We start from the raw sequence: 13106 nt of genomic DNA, 5'->3' as shown, positions 1-13106 counted from the left end.
CTTTACCTAGCAGAGACTTGTAGATAACCTGTAGCCAGTGGGTTTGGCGACGAGTATGAAGCGAGGGCCAGCCAACGAGAGTGTACAGGTCGCAGTGGTGGGTAGTATATGGGGCTTTGGTGACAAAACGGATGGCACTGTGATAGACTGCATCCAGTTTGTTGAGTAGAGTGTTGGAGGCTATTTTATAGATGACATCACCGAAGTCGAGGATTGGTAGCATGGTCAGTTTTACGAGGGTATGTTTGGCAGCATGAGCGAAGGATGCTTTGTTTTTTTTATTTTTATTTTACCGTTATTTTACCAGGTAAGTTGACTGAGAACACGTTCTCATTTGCAGCAACGACCTGGGGAATAGTTACAGGGGAGAGGAGGGGGATGAATGAGCCAATTGTAAACTGGGGATTATTAGGTGACCGTGATGGTTGAGGGCCAGATTGGGAATTTAGCCAGGACACCGGGGTTAACACCCCTACTCTTACGATAAGTGCCATGGGATCTTTAATGACCTCAGAGAGTTGCGATATAGGAAGCCGATTCTAGATTTCATTTTGGATTGGAGATGCTTAATGTGAGTCTGGAAGGAGAGTTTACAATCTAACCAGACACCTAGGTATTTGTAGTTGTCCACGTATTCTAAGTCAGAGCCGTCCAGAATAGTGATGCTGGACGGGCGAGCAGGTGCGGGCAATGATCGGTTGAATAGCATGCATTTAGTTTTACTTGCGTTTAAGAGCAGTTGGAGGCCACGGAAGGAGAGTTGTATGGCATTGAAGCTCGTCTAGAGGTTAGTTAACACAGAGGGGCCAGAAGTCCAAAGAGGGGCCAGAAGTATACAGAATGGTGTCGTCTGCGTAGAGGTGTATCAGAGAATCACCAGCAGCAAGAGCAACATCATTGATGTATACAGAGAAGAGTCGGCCCAAGGATTGAACCCTGTGGCACCCCCATAGAGACGCGAGGAAATCATTTGAGAAACCAAGGCTATCGAGTCTGCCAAGAAGAATGTGGTGATTGACAGAGTCGAAAGCCTTGGCCAGGTCGATGAATACGGCTGCACAGTAATGTCTCTTATCGATGGCGGTTATGATGTCGTTTAGGACCTTGAGCGTGGCTGAGGTGCACCCATGACCAGCTCTGAAACCAGATTGCATAGCGGAGAAGGTACGGTGGGATTCGAAATGGTCTGTAATCTGTTTGTTAACTTGGCTTTGAAGACCTTAATGATCAGGGACGTGCAACTATAGTTTTACTTCAAGAAAATACATTAGTGCAACACATTCGGCAGAAAATAGCTTCATCAGATGACAACAGAACTAGCATTTTATTTGGCTGGCAGCCACAGAAGTAAAGGAGCTTACAATGAAAAAGCACTGTATTTTTTGCAAAAACGATGCATAGCCATTATATCTCTGTTTACCATAGAAACAGCTACATTTACTAATGTTTTGCATCAAGTTACTCTTGCATTTTAACAGAAAAGTAGGCTACACCGAGAAAAGTACAGGAGAAAAGTAGCTACACATCAGTCAGAGCGTTGTCTGCTGATAGAATGCCCATTTGTGAATTCTCATCTGAGCGGAGAAACCGCAACTGAAGCACAAAATTAGTCTGATGCCAAACATTTTTGATCTGCCTTTACAAAAATGCAGCAAGATATTTGTTATGCATTTTATTATTTTATTCTGTGTGAAAACGCATCATTCTGCGTTACCGCGACCCCTAAGTTTAACTTGCTAGTTATCTATTATCTGTTCCTCCTTCAGACAAGCATGCGTCAAGACATTTGCACAGTCTCTCGTTCACATTCACTTGTGATATGTCCAAACTCACCAAACATTACATTCGGTAGCTCCTACATACAGTGGGGAGAACAAGTATTTGATACACTGCCGATTTTGCAGGTTTTCCTACTTACAAAGCATGTAGAGGTCTGTAATTTTTATCATAGGTACACTTCAATTGTGAGAGACGGAATCTAAAACAAAAATCCAGAAAATCACATTGTATGATTTTTAAGTAATTCATTTGCATTTCATTGCAAGACATAAGTATTTGATCACCTTCCAACCAGTAAGAATTCCGGCTCTCACAGACCTGTTAGTTTTTCTTTAAGAAGCCCTCCTGTTCTCCACTCATTACCTGTATTAACTGCACCTGTTTGAACTCGTTACCTGTATAAAAGACACCTAGTCCACACACTCAATCAAACAGACTCCACCTCTCCACAATGGCAAGACCACGAGAGCCTGTAGTAAGCGACATCAGGCATAAATTGTAGACCTGCCACAAGGCGGGAGGGCTACAGGACAATAGCAAGCCAGCCTTGGTGAGGAACCGGCAACAACTGTTAGAGCGCAATTTATTAGAAAATGGAAGAAGTTCAAGCATGACGTGGTCAATCATCCTCGGTCTGGGCGCTCCATGCAAGATTCACCTCGTGGGGCGCCCAATCAAATGATCATGAGGAAGTTTAGACAGAGAGATCAGCCCCAGAAACTACACGGCAGGACACTGGTCAATGACCTGAAGCAGAGCTTGCCGGACCCACAGTCTCAAAGAAAACCATTAGTAACACACTATGCCCGTCATGGATTAAAAACGTGCAAGCGCCACGCAAAGGTCCCCCTGCCCTCAAGCCAGGGCCATGTCCACGCCCGTCTGAAGTTTGCCAACTGACCATCTGGATGATCCAGAGGGAAGAATGGAGATAGCGTCATGTGGTCTGATGCAGACAAAAATTGAGCTTTTTGCGTCTAAACTCCACTCGACGTAGTTTGCGCAGGCAAGAAAGAAGATGAGTACAACCCCAAAGAACACCATCCCAACCGTGAAGATGGAGTAGGAAACATCATTCTTTGGGATGCTTTTCTGCAAAGGCGCGACAGACGACTGCACCGTATTTGAGGGGAGGATGGATGGGGCCATTGTATCGCATGGACGATCTTGGCCAACAAACCCCTTCCCTCAGGAAGGCAGCATGAAGATCGCGGTTCGTTAGGCTGGAGTCTTCCAGCATTAGCACAAACGACCGAACACACAGCCAGGCCGAAACTAAGGAGATGCTTACCGTAAGAAGCATCTCCAAGTCCTGGAGTGCGCCTAGCCAGTCTCCAGCACCTGAACCAATAGAAATCTTAGCCGAAGGCCGCTGAAAGTCCGTATTGCCCCAGCGACACCCGAAACCCTGAAGGATCTGCGAAAAGAGTCTGTATGGAGGAGTGGGCACAAAATCCCTGCCTGCAGTGTGTGCCAACCTGCGCTCCAAAGAACTCCAGGAAACGCTTATGATCTTCTGTAATTGCCAAACAAAGAGTTTCCTGGTTCCAAATTATTATTCTGCCCTTTTACTGATGTATCAAATACTTATGTCATGCAATAAAATGCAAATTAATTACTTAAAAATCATACAATGTGATTTTCTGGATTTTTGTTTTAGATTCCGTCTCTCACAGTTGAAGTGTACCTATGATAAATATTACAGACCTCTACATGCTTTGTAAGTAGGAAAACCTGCAAAATCGGCAGTGTATCAAATACTTGTTCTCCCCACTGTATACTGCTAGATTGCCGTCTTTGCAATTTGTATATTTTTGTTTGCACTCATTAGCATAATTAGCTAATAGCCTCCATAGGAATTCGATATTACTTGTGCTAAATTTGGTAGCATGCCGGCAATACCGTAAATCCGGGATGAGAGAATGATGGTATGATACCACTCAACCCTATTCTACACACAATACCCCATAATGACAAACTTAAAACATGTTTTTAGAAATGTTTGCACATTTATTGAAAATGAAATACAGAAATATCTAATTTACTTAAGTATTCACACCAATACTTTGTAGAAGCACCTTTGATGGAGATTACAGCTTTGAGTCATCTTGGGTATGTCTGTATCAGCTTTGCCATCTGGATTTGGCGATTTACACCCAATCGTCCTTGCAGATTTTCTCAAGCTCTGTTAGTTAGATGGGGAGTGGCGGTCAACAACAATCTTCAAGTCTTTCCACAGATTTTCAATGGAATTCAAGTCTGGGCTTTGGCTGGGCCACTCAAGGATTTTCACATTATAGTTCTGAAGCCATTCCTGCATTGATTTCGCTGTAAGCTTGGGGTCATTGTCCTGTTAGAACATAAATCTTCACCCCAGTCTAAGGTCGTTTGCACTCTGAAGCATGTTCTCATCAAAGATTTGCTTGTATTTGTCTCTGTTCATTGTTCCCTCTATCCGTACCAGTCTCCCAGTCCCTGCCGCTGAAAAGCATCTCCATAGCATGATGCTGCAATCACCATGCTTCACGGTAGGGATGGTGTTAGATGGGTGATGAGCTGTATCTGGTTTCTCCAGACATAGTGCTTTGCATTCAGGCCTAAGAGATACATGTTTGTTTCATCAGATCACAGAATCTCTTGCCTTATGCTCTCAGAGTCTTTTATGTGCCCTTTTGCAAACTCTAGGCATGATGTCATGTGCTTTTTTCTCAGGAGTGGCTTCTGTCTGGCCATTCTCCCATAATTCCCAAATTGGTGAAGTGCTGTAGAGACTGTTGTCCTTCTGGCAGGTTATCACATCTCAGCCAAGGAACTCTGTAGTTCTGTTAGAGTGGTCATTGGATTCTTGTCACCTCCCTGACCAAGGTCCCTCTCCAGTTACTAATTTTGGTCGGAAGGCCAGCTCTAGGCAGAGTCTGGGAAGTTCTATTACTGTGCCCGTGGAAACTTTCAACACAACAATTGTTTAATACCCTTCATCAGATATACAGTTGAAGTCGAAAGTTTACATACACCTTAGCCAAATACATTTAAACTCAGTTTCTCACAATTCCTGACATTTAATCCTACAAATTCCCTGTCTTAGGTCAGTTAGGATCACCACTTTATTTTAAGAATGTGAAATATCAGAATAATGGTAGAGCAAATTATTTATTTCAGCTTTTATTTCTTTCATCACATTCCCAGCGGGTCAGAAGTTTACATACACTCAATTAGTATTTGGTAGCATTGCCATTAAATTGTTTAACTTGGGTCAAATGTTTCTGGGAGCCTTCCACAATCTTCCCACAATAAGTTGGGTGAATTTTGGCCCATTCCTCCTGATAGAGCTGGTGTAACTGAGTCAGGTTTGTAGGCCTCCTTGCTCGCACACGCTTTTTCAGTTCTGCCCACAAATTTTCTATAGGATTGAGGTCAGGACTTTGTGATGGCCACTCCAATACCTTGACTTTGTTGTTCTTAAGCCATTTTGTCACAACTTTGGAAGTATGCTTGGGGTCATTGTCCATTTGGAAGACCCATTTGCGACCAAGCTTTAACTTCCTGACTGATGTCTTGAGATGTTGCTTCAACTCATATCCACATAATTGTCCTTCCTCATGATGCCATCTATTTTGTGAAGTTCACCAGTCCCTCCTGCAGCAAAGCCCCCACAACATGATGCCGCCACCCCCGTGCTTCACGGTGTGGATGGTGTTCTTCAGCTTGCAAGCATCCCCCTTTTCCTCCAAACATAACGATGGTCATTATGCCAAACAGTTCTATTTTTGTTTCATCAGACCAGAGGACTTCTCCAAAAGTACGATCTTTGTCCCCATGTGCATTGCAAACCGTAGTCTGGCTTTTTCATGGTGGTTTTGGAGCAGTGGATTCTTCCTTGCTGAGCAGCCTTTCAGGTTATGACGATATAGGACTCGTTTTACTGTGGATATAGATACTTTTGTATCTGTTTCCTCCAGCTTCTTCACAAGGTCCGTTGCTGTTATTCTGGGATTGATTTGCACTTTTCGCACCAAAGTACGTTCATCTCTAGAGGACAGAACACGTCTCCTTCCTGAGCGGTATGACGGCTGCATGGTCCCATGGTGTTTATACTTGCGTACTATTGTTTGTACAGATGAACGTGGTACCTCAGCGTTTGGAAATTGCTCCCAAGGATGAACCAGACTTGTGGAGGTCTACCATTTTTTCTGAGGTCTTGGCTGATTTTTTTTGATTTTCCCATGATTTCAACCAAAGAGGCACTGAATTTGAAGGTAGACCTTGAAATACATCCACAGGTACACCTCCAATTGACTCAAATGATGTCAATTAGCCTATCAGAAGCTTCTAAAGCCATACATAATTTTCTGGAATTTTCCAAGCTTAAAGGCACAGTCAACTTATGTATGTACTTTTCTGACTCACTGAATTGTGATACAGTGAATTATAAGTGAAATAATCTATTTGTAAACAATGTGTTGGGAAAATGACTTGTGTCATGCACAAAGTAGATGTCCTAACCAATTGAATTGAAAAAGTTGTAGTGACATCTCAAGGATGATCGAAGGAAATTGGACGCACCTGAGATCAATTTGGAGTGTAATAGAAAAAGGGGTGTGAATACTTACAGTATCAGTCAAAAGTTTGGACACACCTACTCATTCCAGGGTTTTTCTTTATTTTTTACTATTTTCTACATTGTAGAATAATAGCGAAGACATCAATACTATGAAATAACATATATGGAATCATTTAGTAACCAAAAAAGTGTAACTTCTTTCAGCTAGGGGCAGAATTTTTATGTTTGGAAAAATAACGTTCCCAAGGTAAATGGACTATTTCTCAGGTCCAGATGCTAGAACATGCATATAATTTACAGATTAGGATAGAAAACACTCTAAAGTTTCCAAAACTGTCAAAATATTGTCTGTGAGTATTAACAGAACTGATTTTGCAGGCGAAACCTGAGGGAACCAACCCGAAGTGCCTTTTATTTGGAAATATCCCTGTTCCGTTGCCTGCCCCTCCATTTAAAGGAGTATCAACCAGATTCCTTTTCCAACGGCTTCCTCAGGCTGTGCCCAGGCTTTAGACATAGTTTCAAGCTTTTATTTTGAAAAATGAGCGAGATTTTTCAAAACGCGTCAGGTGTCCTTTGATTAACCGACGCGCGAGAGATGTAGCTCGACATTTTCTTTCTCTGTAGGATTGAATAGTTTACCGTCCGTTGAAATATTATCGATTATGTATGTTAAAAACAACCTGAGGATTGATTATAAAAACGTTTGACATGTTTCTCCGAACATTACGGATACTTTTTGGAATCGTCTGCCTTTCAGGACCGGAACGAGCCTTGTTTTCGAACATAACGCGCAAACCAAATGGCGTTTTTGGTTATAAAACTAATGTTTATCGAACAAAAATAACATCTATTGTGTAACTGGGAGTCTCGTGAGTGCAAACATCCGAAGATTATCAAAGGTAAGCGATTAATTTTATTGCTTTTCTGACTTTCGTGACCAAGCTAATTTGCGGCTAGCTGTTCTTACTGTTTTGTCTAGTGATTGATAAACTCACAAACGCTTGGATTGCTTTCGCTGTAAAGCATATTTTCAAAATCTGACACGATAGGTGGATTAACAACAAGCTAAGCTGTGTTTTGGTATATTTCACTTGTGATTTCATGATTATAAATATTTGTAGTATTATTTTTGAATTTGGCGCTCTGCAATTCAGGGCTTGTTTACGAAAATGATCCCGCTAAAGGGATCCGTGCGGCAAGAAGTTAAACAAATCAAAATATTTTAACAAATCAAAATATTTTATATTTGATCAAATATTAGGCGTGTTCAAAAGTTAGGTGTGTACACATTTTTTACTGGTATGCATGCAAATAAAAAAAATGCTACAATTTCTTTAAACATGTTTTCACTATGTCATTATAGGTTATTGTGTTTAGATGCGTGAGAAAAAAAGTATGTTACACAACAAAACGTGGAATAAGTCAAGGGGTATTAATAATACATTCTGAAGGCACTGTAAATGGTCCTTGAACCTTTGAACCTTTTAATGTCTATAAACGTCAATAAAACTGTACTTGACAACAACTTCATTTGATAACTCATATATGTACCGTAATAGTATTATAGCTGCCCATCACAGAGCAGCATCCCTCAGGACACGTGAGGAATACCTGCCCTCTACAGCTAGCTAACTACACCGTGCAAGCTAGCTGCACACACAAAAGTTGAATTTCCTTCTCGTACAATTCTCATATGACCATCAGCATTGCAAATACAAAGTCCCTGCTTTAACCCCTGCGGAAGAGCGAGGAGCTCACAGCCAGTGGATGGTAGAAGGCCAACCCCCTGGCTCCCTCCCCAACCTCCGACCACTCCCTTAACTGGGTGCTTGTCGTTGACATGATGAACTTTCTGACCCAAGCTGGAGGACCAGCAGTGTGAGGTGACCTACCGCGGGATTACCTACCGCGGTTACATGACTCTCTATGCTGCCATCACCAGAGCAATGAAAGAGGGTGAGCGTTACACCTCTCTGTTCCATGTGGGATTGCATGTTCTCCCATACACAGAGTGCTCTGTGCTGTTTGCTTGTACATGCAATGTTCAGTATCTTTAGCTTTACACTACTTTCGTTTGCAAAGGCAGGCATGATCAAACCTTGGAAGTAAATTACACTCTTCTTGCCTGTCCTAAGACTGTTCAGTCTCAACACATTTTGCAGTAACATTTCCAATGACCTATCATCCATCTGAATGCAGCTAATCAAGATGCCATGCCTTCTATAGATGTTCCCAATATAGAGCCTTCCTATTTCTTCCAGATGAGTGTTGAGGAGTTGAGCCGTGTCTTGCGCTCTGATAACAACACACCCATGCTCATGCTTGAGTAGCGTCACCAGGTCCTCACAGAGGGGTCCAGCACGTGCTCCTGCAGCACAGACGAAGCTTCCGGAGCTTCATAAGCCGAGCCAGTAACAACTCCTAGAAGATGGTGGAGCTCATCGTAGACAAGCTGCCCTCATACAAGGACGATGCTACATACAAGGTCATACACACAACCAGTGGCGTGTATTCATGGATGTCAAGGGAAGCCAGGCTTCCCCCAAAAATGTACCAAGAAAAAATGTAAACATTTTATTTTGTCTCTCTGTGTTTCATCATTTTCCTTCAATTCGCAAGAGGCTGAATATATCTCACCGGAGAAAGCATACGAGCGAGCGAAAAAGCACCCCTCTGTCTCAGTATGTGTAGGCCATCTATCTGATGCTGTCTGGTCAAAAATCGTATGACATAATAGCCGATCAGCATTGAGCTAAACTGAGTGAGCTCAACTGTGAATGGTCTTGGCGCACCAAAAAAAGTGTTAAGGGAAGCCAGTTTGGATTTGGCTTCACACCAATCACAAGCCAAACGTAATTTACAGAAAAAAATGGAATTGTTGCATCTCGTTATCCTCCGGTGGCTGGCTAGCTAGCTAAAATGGTCCCTTTCCTGAATTAGCCATGGATAGAGGTAGGGATTTAGACTTGTGGTTTTACTTAGTTCTCTGTACTATCAAATGATTATAACGGCGATTCTGATCTAACCATAAATTCATACATTGTTGTGCCCCTGGCCTGAGAAGATGAAAGTTCAATATGTAGCTAGATGTAGTAGGCTAATGTTAACTAGCTGGCCTGGCGCATCGTTGCTCATGAAAGGAAGTTAGGCTAGCGACCAGCATTTCAGCCAGGTAGACTAGGACAACAAAAACTAAAAGCGTGTACTGTATGAAAGAGTCATGAAAGAGAGGAGGATGGCATTGGCATTCCTGGGCGAGTCAACATGTTTTTTTTTTTACTTACATGCACACACACACACACACACACTGATATCAGTACCATGGACAGTCATATCATATTTCGTTTTCGGTATCTTAGTTGTTACTGTATTAGACTAAGCATAGGTGATTTGATGATGTTGAAATATTGAAGTTGAAATGGTGTTGGAATAGTGGAGGCAGCTCCTGTTTTCATTGCGACTTGTGGTTCTAAATCAATAGTTGTTTAGTAATCCGAAAATGTCTGAAACGTTAACTTGCTTGACCATGCTGTAGGTCATGTAACTATTTGTTTGTGGACTTCACCAGACAGATGTTCCTCTCCGGATTTGTGATTAAACAAATCATTTATTCTAGCACTGTGTCTTCTGATTTTCTTGTCCTTAGGCCTATACATCACGGTGACAAGAGACATGTGTCACATGTGCTCCTCTCCGGCCTCTAGGTCACCAGGCTGCTCGTTAGGGCGCACACCTGTCACCATCGTTAGGCGCATAATGACACTCACCTGGACTCCATCACCTCCTTGATTACCTGCCCTATATATGTCACTCCCTTAGTTTTTTTCCCACAGTCGTCATTGTTCCTCTATCTGTTCCTGTCATGTCGGTACGCTGTTTGTGTTTCTGGTTTTGTTCATTTATTAATTAAATGTATTCACTCCCTGAACTTGCTTCCTGACTGTCAGCGTACATTGTTACTATATGAACTAACAGGTTATAGAACAAACAATGCAATTATCACAACACATAGGTTGTAATATGGCTGGGCATCCTCAGTGACTTTTACCCACGCACTGCGACTGCACACAACACAAACTCTCCAACATAAGGTATGTGTGGAGAGTGGCTATTTGAAGCACAAATTGGCCTCAAATGCAGTTGGAGTAATGTGGAAATAGTGCCCTGTGGAAGCAGGGGTTAAAACGCTTTTCAGTTACACACAATACAGTATACTATGCTATACATACATTACCTTATTGATTATACAGTGGCATATAGACATCCGACATTTGGTTAAACACCCACACTACTGGAAATCCATCTTTTAGAGCTGAAAGACTATGGCCAGAGCGTACCCATGTTACACAATGATTTATTGTTTTTGTTTTAGTCAAAGTATGATATATTTGGGCTTGAAGTACCAATTCTGAACTGCACACTTCTTGCAAATCCGTGTGAATGCGGTGTCTTTTCCTAAGACATGACATACAAATTATTTTCAGCCTAAGTTTTGTTTCAGGCATAGCCTCAGGAAGTAGAGATGCTGAGGGTGCTGCAGCACCCCCTGAAAAATCATTTAAAAAACAAGTCAAACATTTTTTTGCCAAACATTCTAAGCATCCCAAACCCCAGACTCCTTTCCTACGGCTATGGTTTCAGGGCTGGGTTTTATTTGAATGTTGTCTCTTTCTGCTTAGTGTCTCACACTTATCATACATGTTTGACCTGTTGCATACTGTTGCATACATACAAATGCGCCTACAATAGACAGACAGGGTGCCTGAGGTTTGCTCTCAAAAAGTCGGCTCAGAAGGATTGGAACATTGGCTGAACGCCCAGACTCTGCGTAGCTAGCTACACTTACAGCTGTCAGTGCCCTATTTGTTGATGTTTATCAACTTCACATGGACATTTCCACACTCAATTTGTGAATTTGTATAAGTAGCCTTCGTCATTTGGAGGTGGAACCTGTTCAATCTTATACTTACAACTCGTGCTAAGTTAAGATATTATATTGAATTAAATCAACCAGACTCAGAGGTAAACTTCAACATGTCTTTACTCCATCACGGTCCGTGTAACCCCTCACATTCCTTTACTGACGTGGTGACATCCTATCTCACTAAGTCACATCAATACACAACAGAACCTAAACGTGCATGTTCTCTCTAGGACAGGAAATTATGTTGAAATAGTGGTAGCAACTTCCTTTGTGGGGGATTTTCTGGTTATCATGGTGGCTAGGGGAGAGGAGGTTACTCTGCTGACTACAGCGTACAACAGGCCCTAGTCCACCTGGGGGCACGTCACTACTCAGACACCCTGACAGAGACATTAAGGAACGGTAAGTATTTTCCCCCTGTTATGCGTGCATGTACTATGTGTACGTGAACCTCTTTTGACCTTCTTCTCTCAGGTGAGTTGCTCAGCTCAGGCGACAGTAGAAAGGTGGAGATTTGTGTCTGCTCTATCTGGTGTGTGGGAGGATCAAGGTGCACCTGTGGAGTCTGGTTGAAGAGTGAGATGGCCAAAGCTGCAATATCAACTCTTTATCTCTGACACAGACCCACACAGAGAAACAGCAGACAATCTAAATGTAGTTGTTTTCCTATTCAAAAAAAGTGTGAAAAATACAACAAATGGGAGAAATCCGAATAATGGAAAAACAAAAGAGAAAACGGAATTTTGAAGAGAAAAAACCGAAGTAGACAAAAAAAAATACCGAATACAAAAGGCCCTACTAACGTTTTTTTGCTCTGCATGACTGCACTTTAGAGTGTGTGTCATGACTAGCTGCGTGGTTGGTGGGTAGGGGTGTGCATTTTGGGCAAGGTTGAGGTCAGGTCCAATATTGACTATGCACCCAAGAGGAAAAGAGGTTGGCCATCCTACGTTGGGCCATCCATTTAGAGTAATATAATATATATACAATTTAGCAGACACTTTGAACCAAAGCGACTTACAGTCATGCGTGAATACATTTTTACGTTTGGTAGATCCTGGGAATACCAAGATGCATGACAGGGTTATAAATGCTTTGTGAAGCCTCAATTTAATGTGATTTATAAGGCCTTTATTAAGGGGTGCTTATGTCACCCTTTACAAAGCACAGGTTTATGTCTTATTTCAGTTGAAGTCATTCAGTTGTACAACTGACTAGGTATCCCCCTTTCCCTTTCCTTTCCTTTTTTATTTGACATAGTGGGTTTTGTCACGTTTGACATTGGTGGTTAAGGCACACAGTTATGCCACATTTATTAACCTTTTATAAAGCATGACATACGGTTGTAGATGATTTGTAACACATGTAGTGTTTATGAAGGCTTTATAAGCTGCACTTCATTTAAAGCAGGACACAGTTTTGACTTAAATCACAAGACCTGAAAATGATTGTCTAACAATGACTGGGCTCCCGAGTGGCGCAGTGGTCTAAGGCACTGCATCTCAGTGCAAGAGGCGTCATTACAGTCCCTGGTTTGATTCCAGGCTGTATCACATCCGGCTGTGATTGGGAGTCCCATAGGGCGGCACACAATTGGCGCAGCGTCGTCCGGGTTTGGCTGGGGTAGGCCGTCATTTTAAATAATAACTGGCTTGCCTAGTTAAATAAATAAAAAATGTAATTCATTCAACAGCGAACTTTACAGAGCTTGAAGAATTTGGAAAAGAATGGGCAAATGTTGCAAAATCCAGGTGTGCAAAGCTCTTAGAGACTTACCTAGAAAGACTCACAGCTGTAATCGCTGCCAAAGGTGCTTCTGCAAAGTTTTGATTGAGTCAG

At 42.2% G+C, this 13106-nt stretch overlaps 1 pseudogene; it reads left to right on the top strand.

Moving 5' to 3' along the window:
* Positions 1 to 8075: 8075 nt before the first annotated feature.
* On the top strand, positions 8076 to 10092 carry LOC111958101 (queuosine 5'-phosphate N-glycosylase/hydrolase-like; annotated as a pseudogene).
* Positions 10093 to 13106: the final 3014 nt, after the last annotated feature.

Source organism: Salvelinus sp. IW2-2015, linkage group LG33 (genome assembly GCF_002910315.2).
Source record: "Salvelinus sp. IW2-2015 linkage group LG33, ASM291031v2, whole genome shotgun sequence".
NCBI lineage: Eukaryota > Metazoa > Chordata > Actinopteri > Salmoniformes > Salmonidae > Salvelinus > Salvelinus sp. IW2-2015.
The sequence above is the reverse complement of the archived record's forward strand: the minus strand, read 5'-3'. Positions and strand labels throughout refer to the sequence as shown.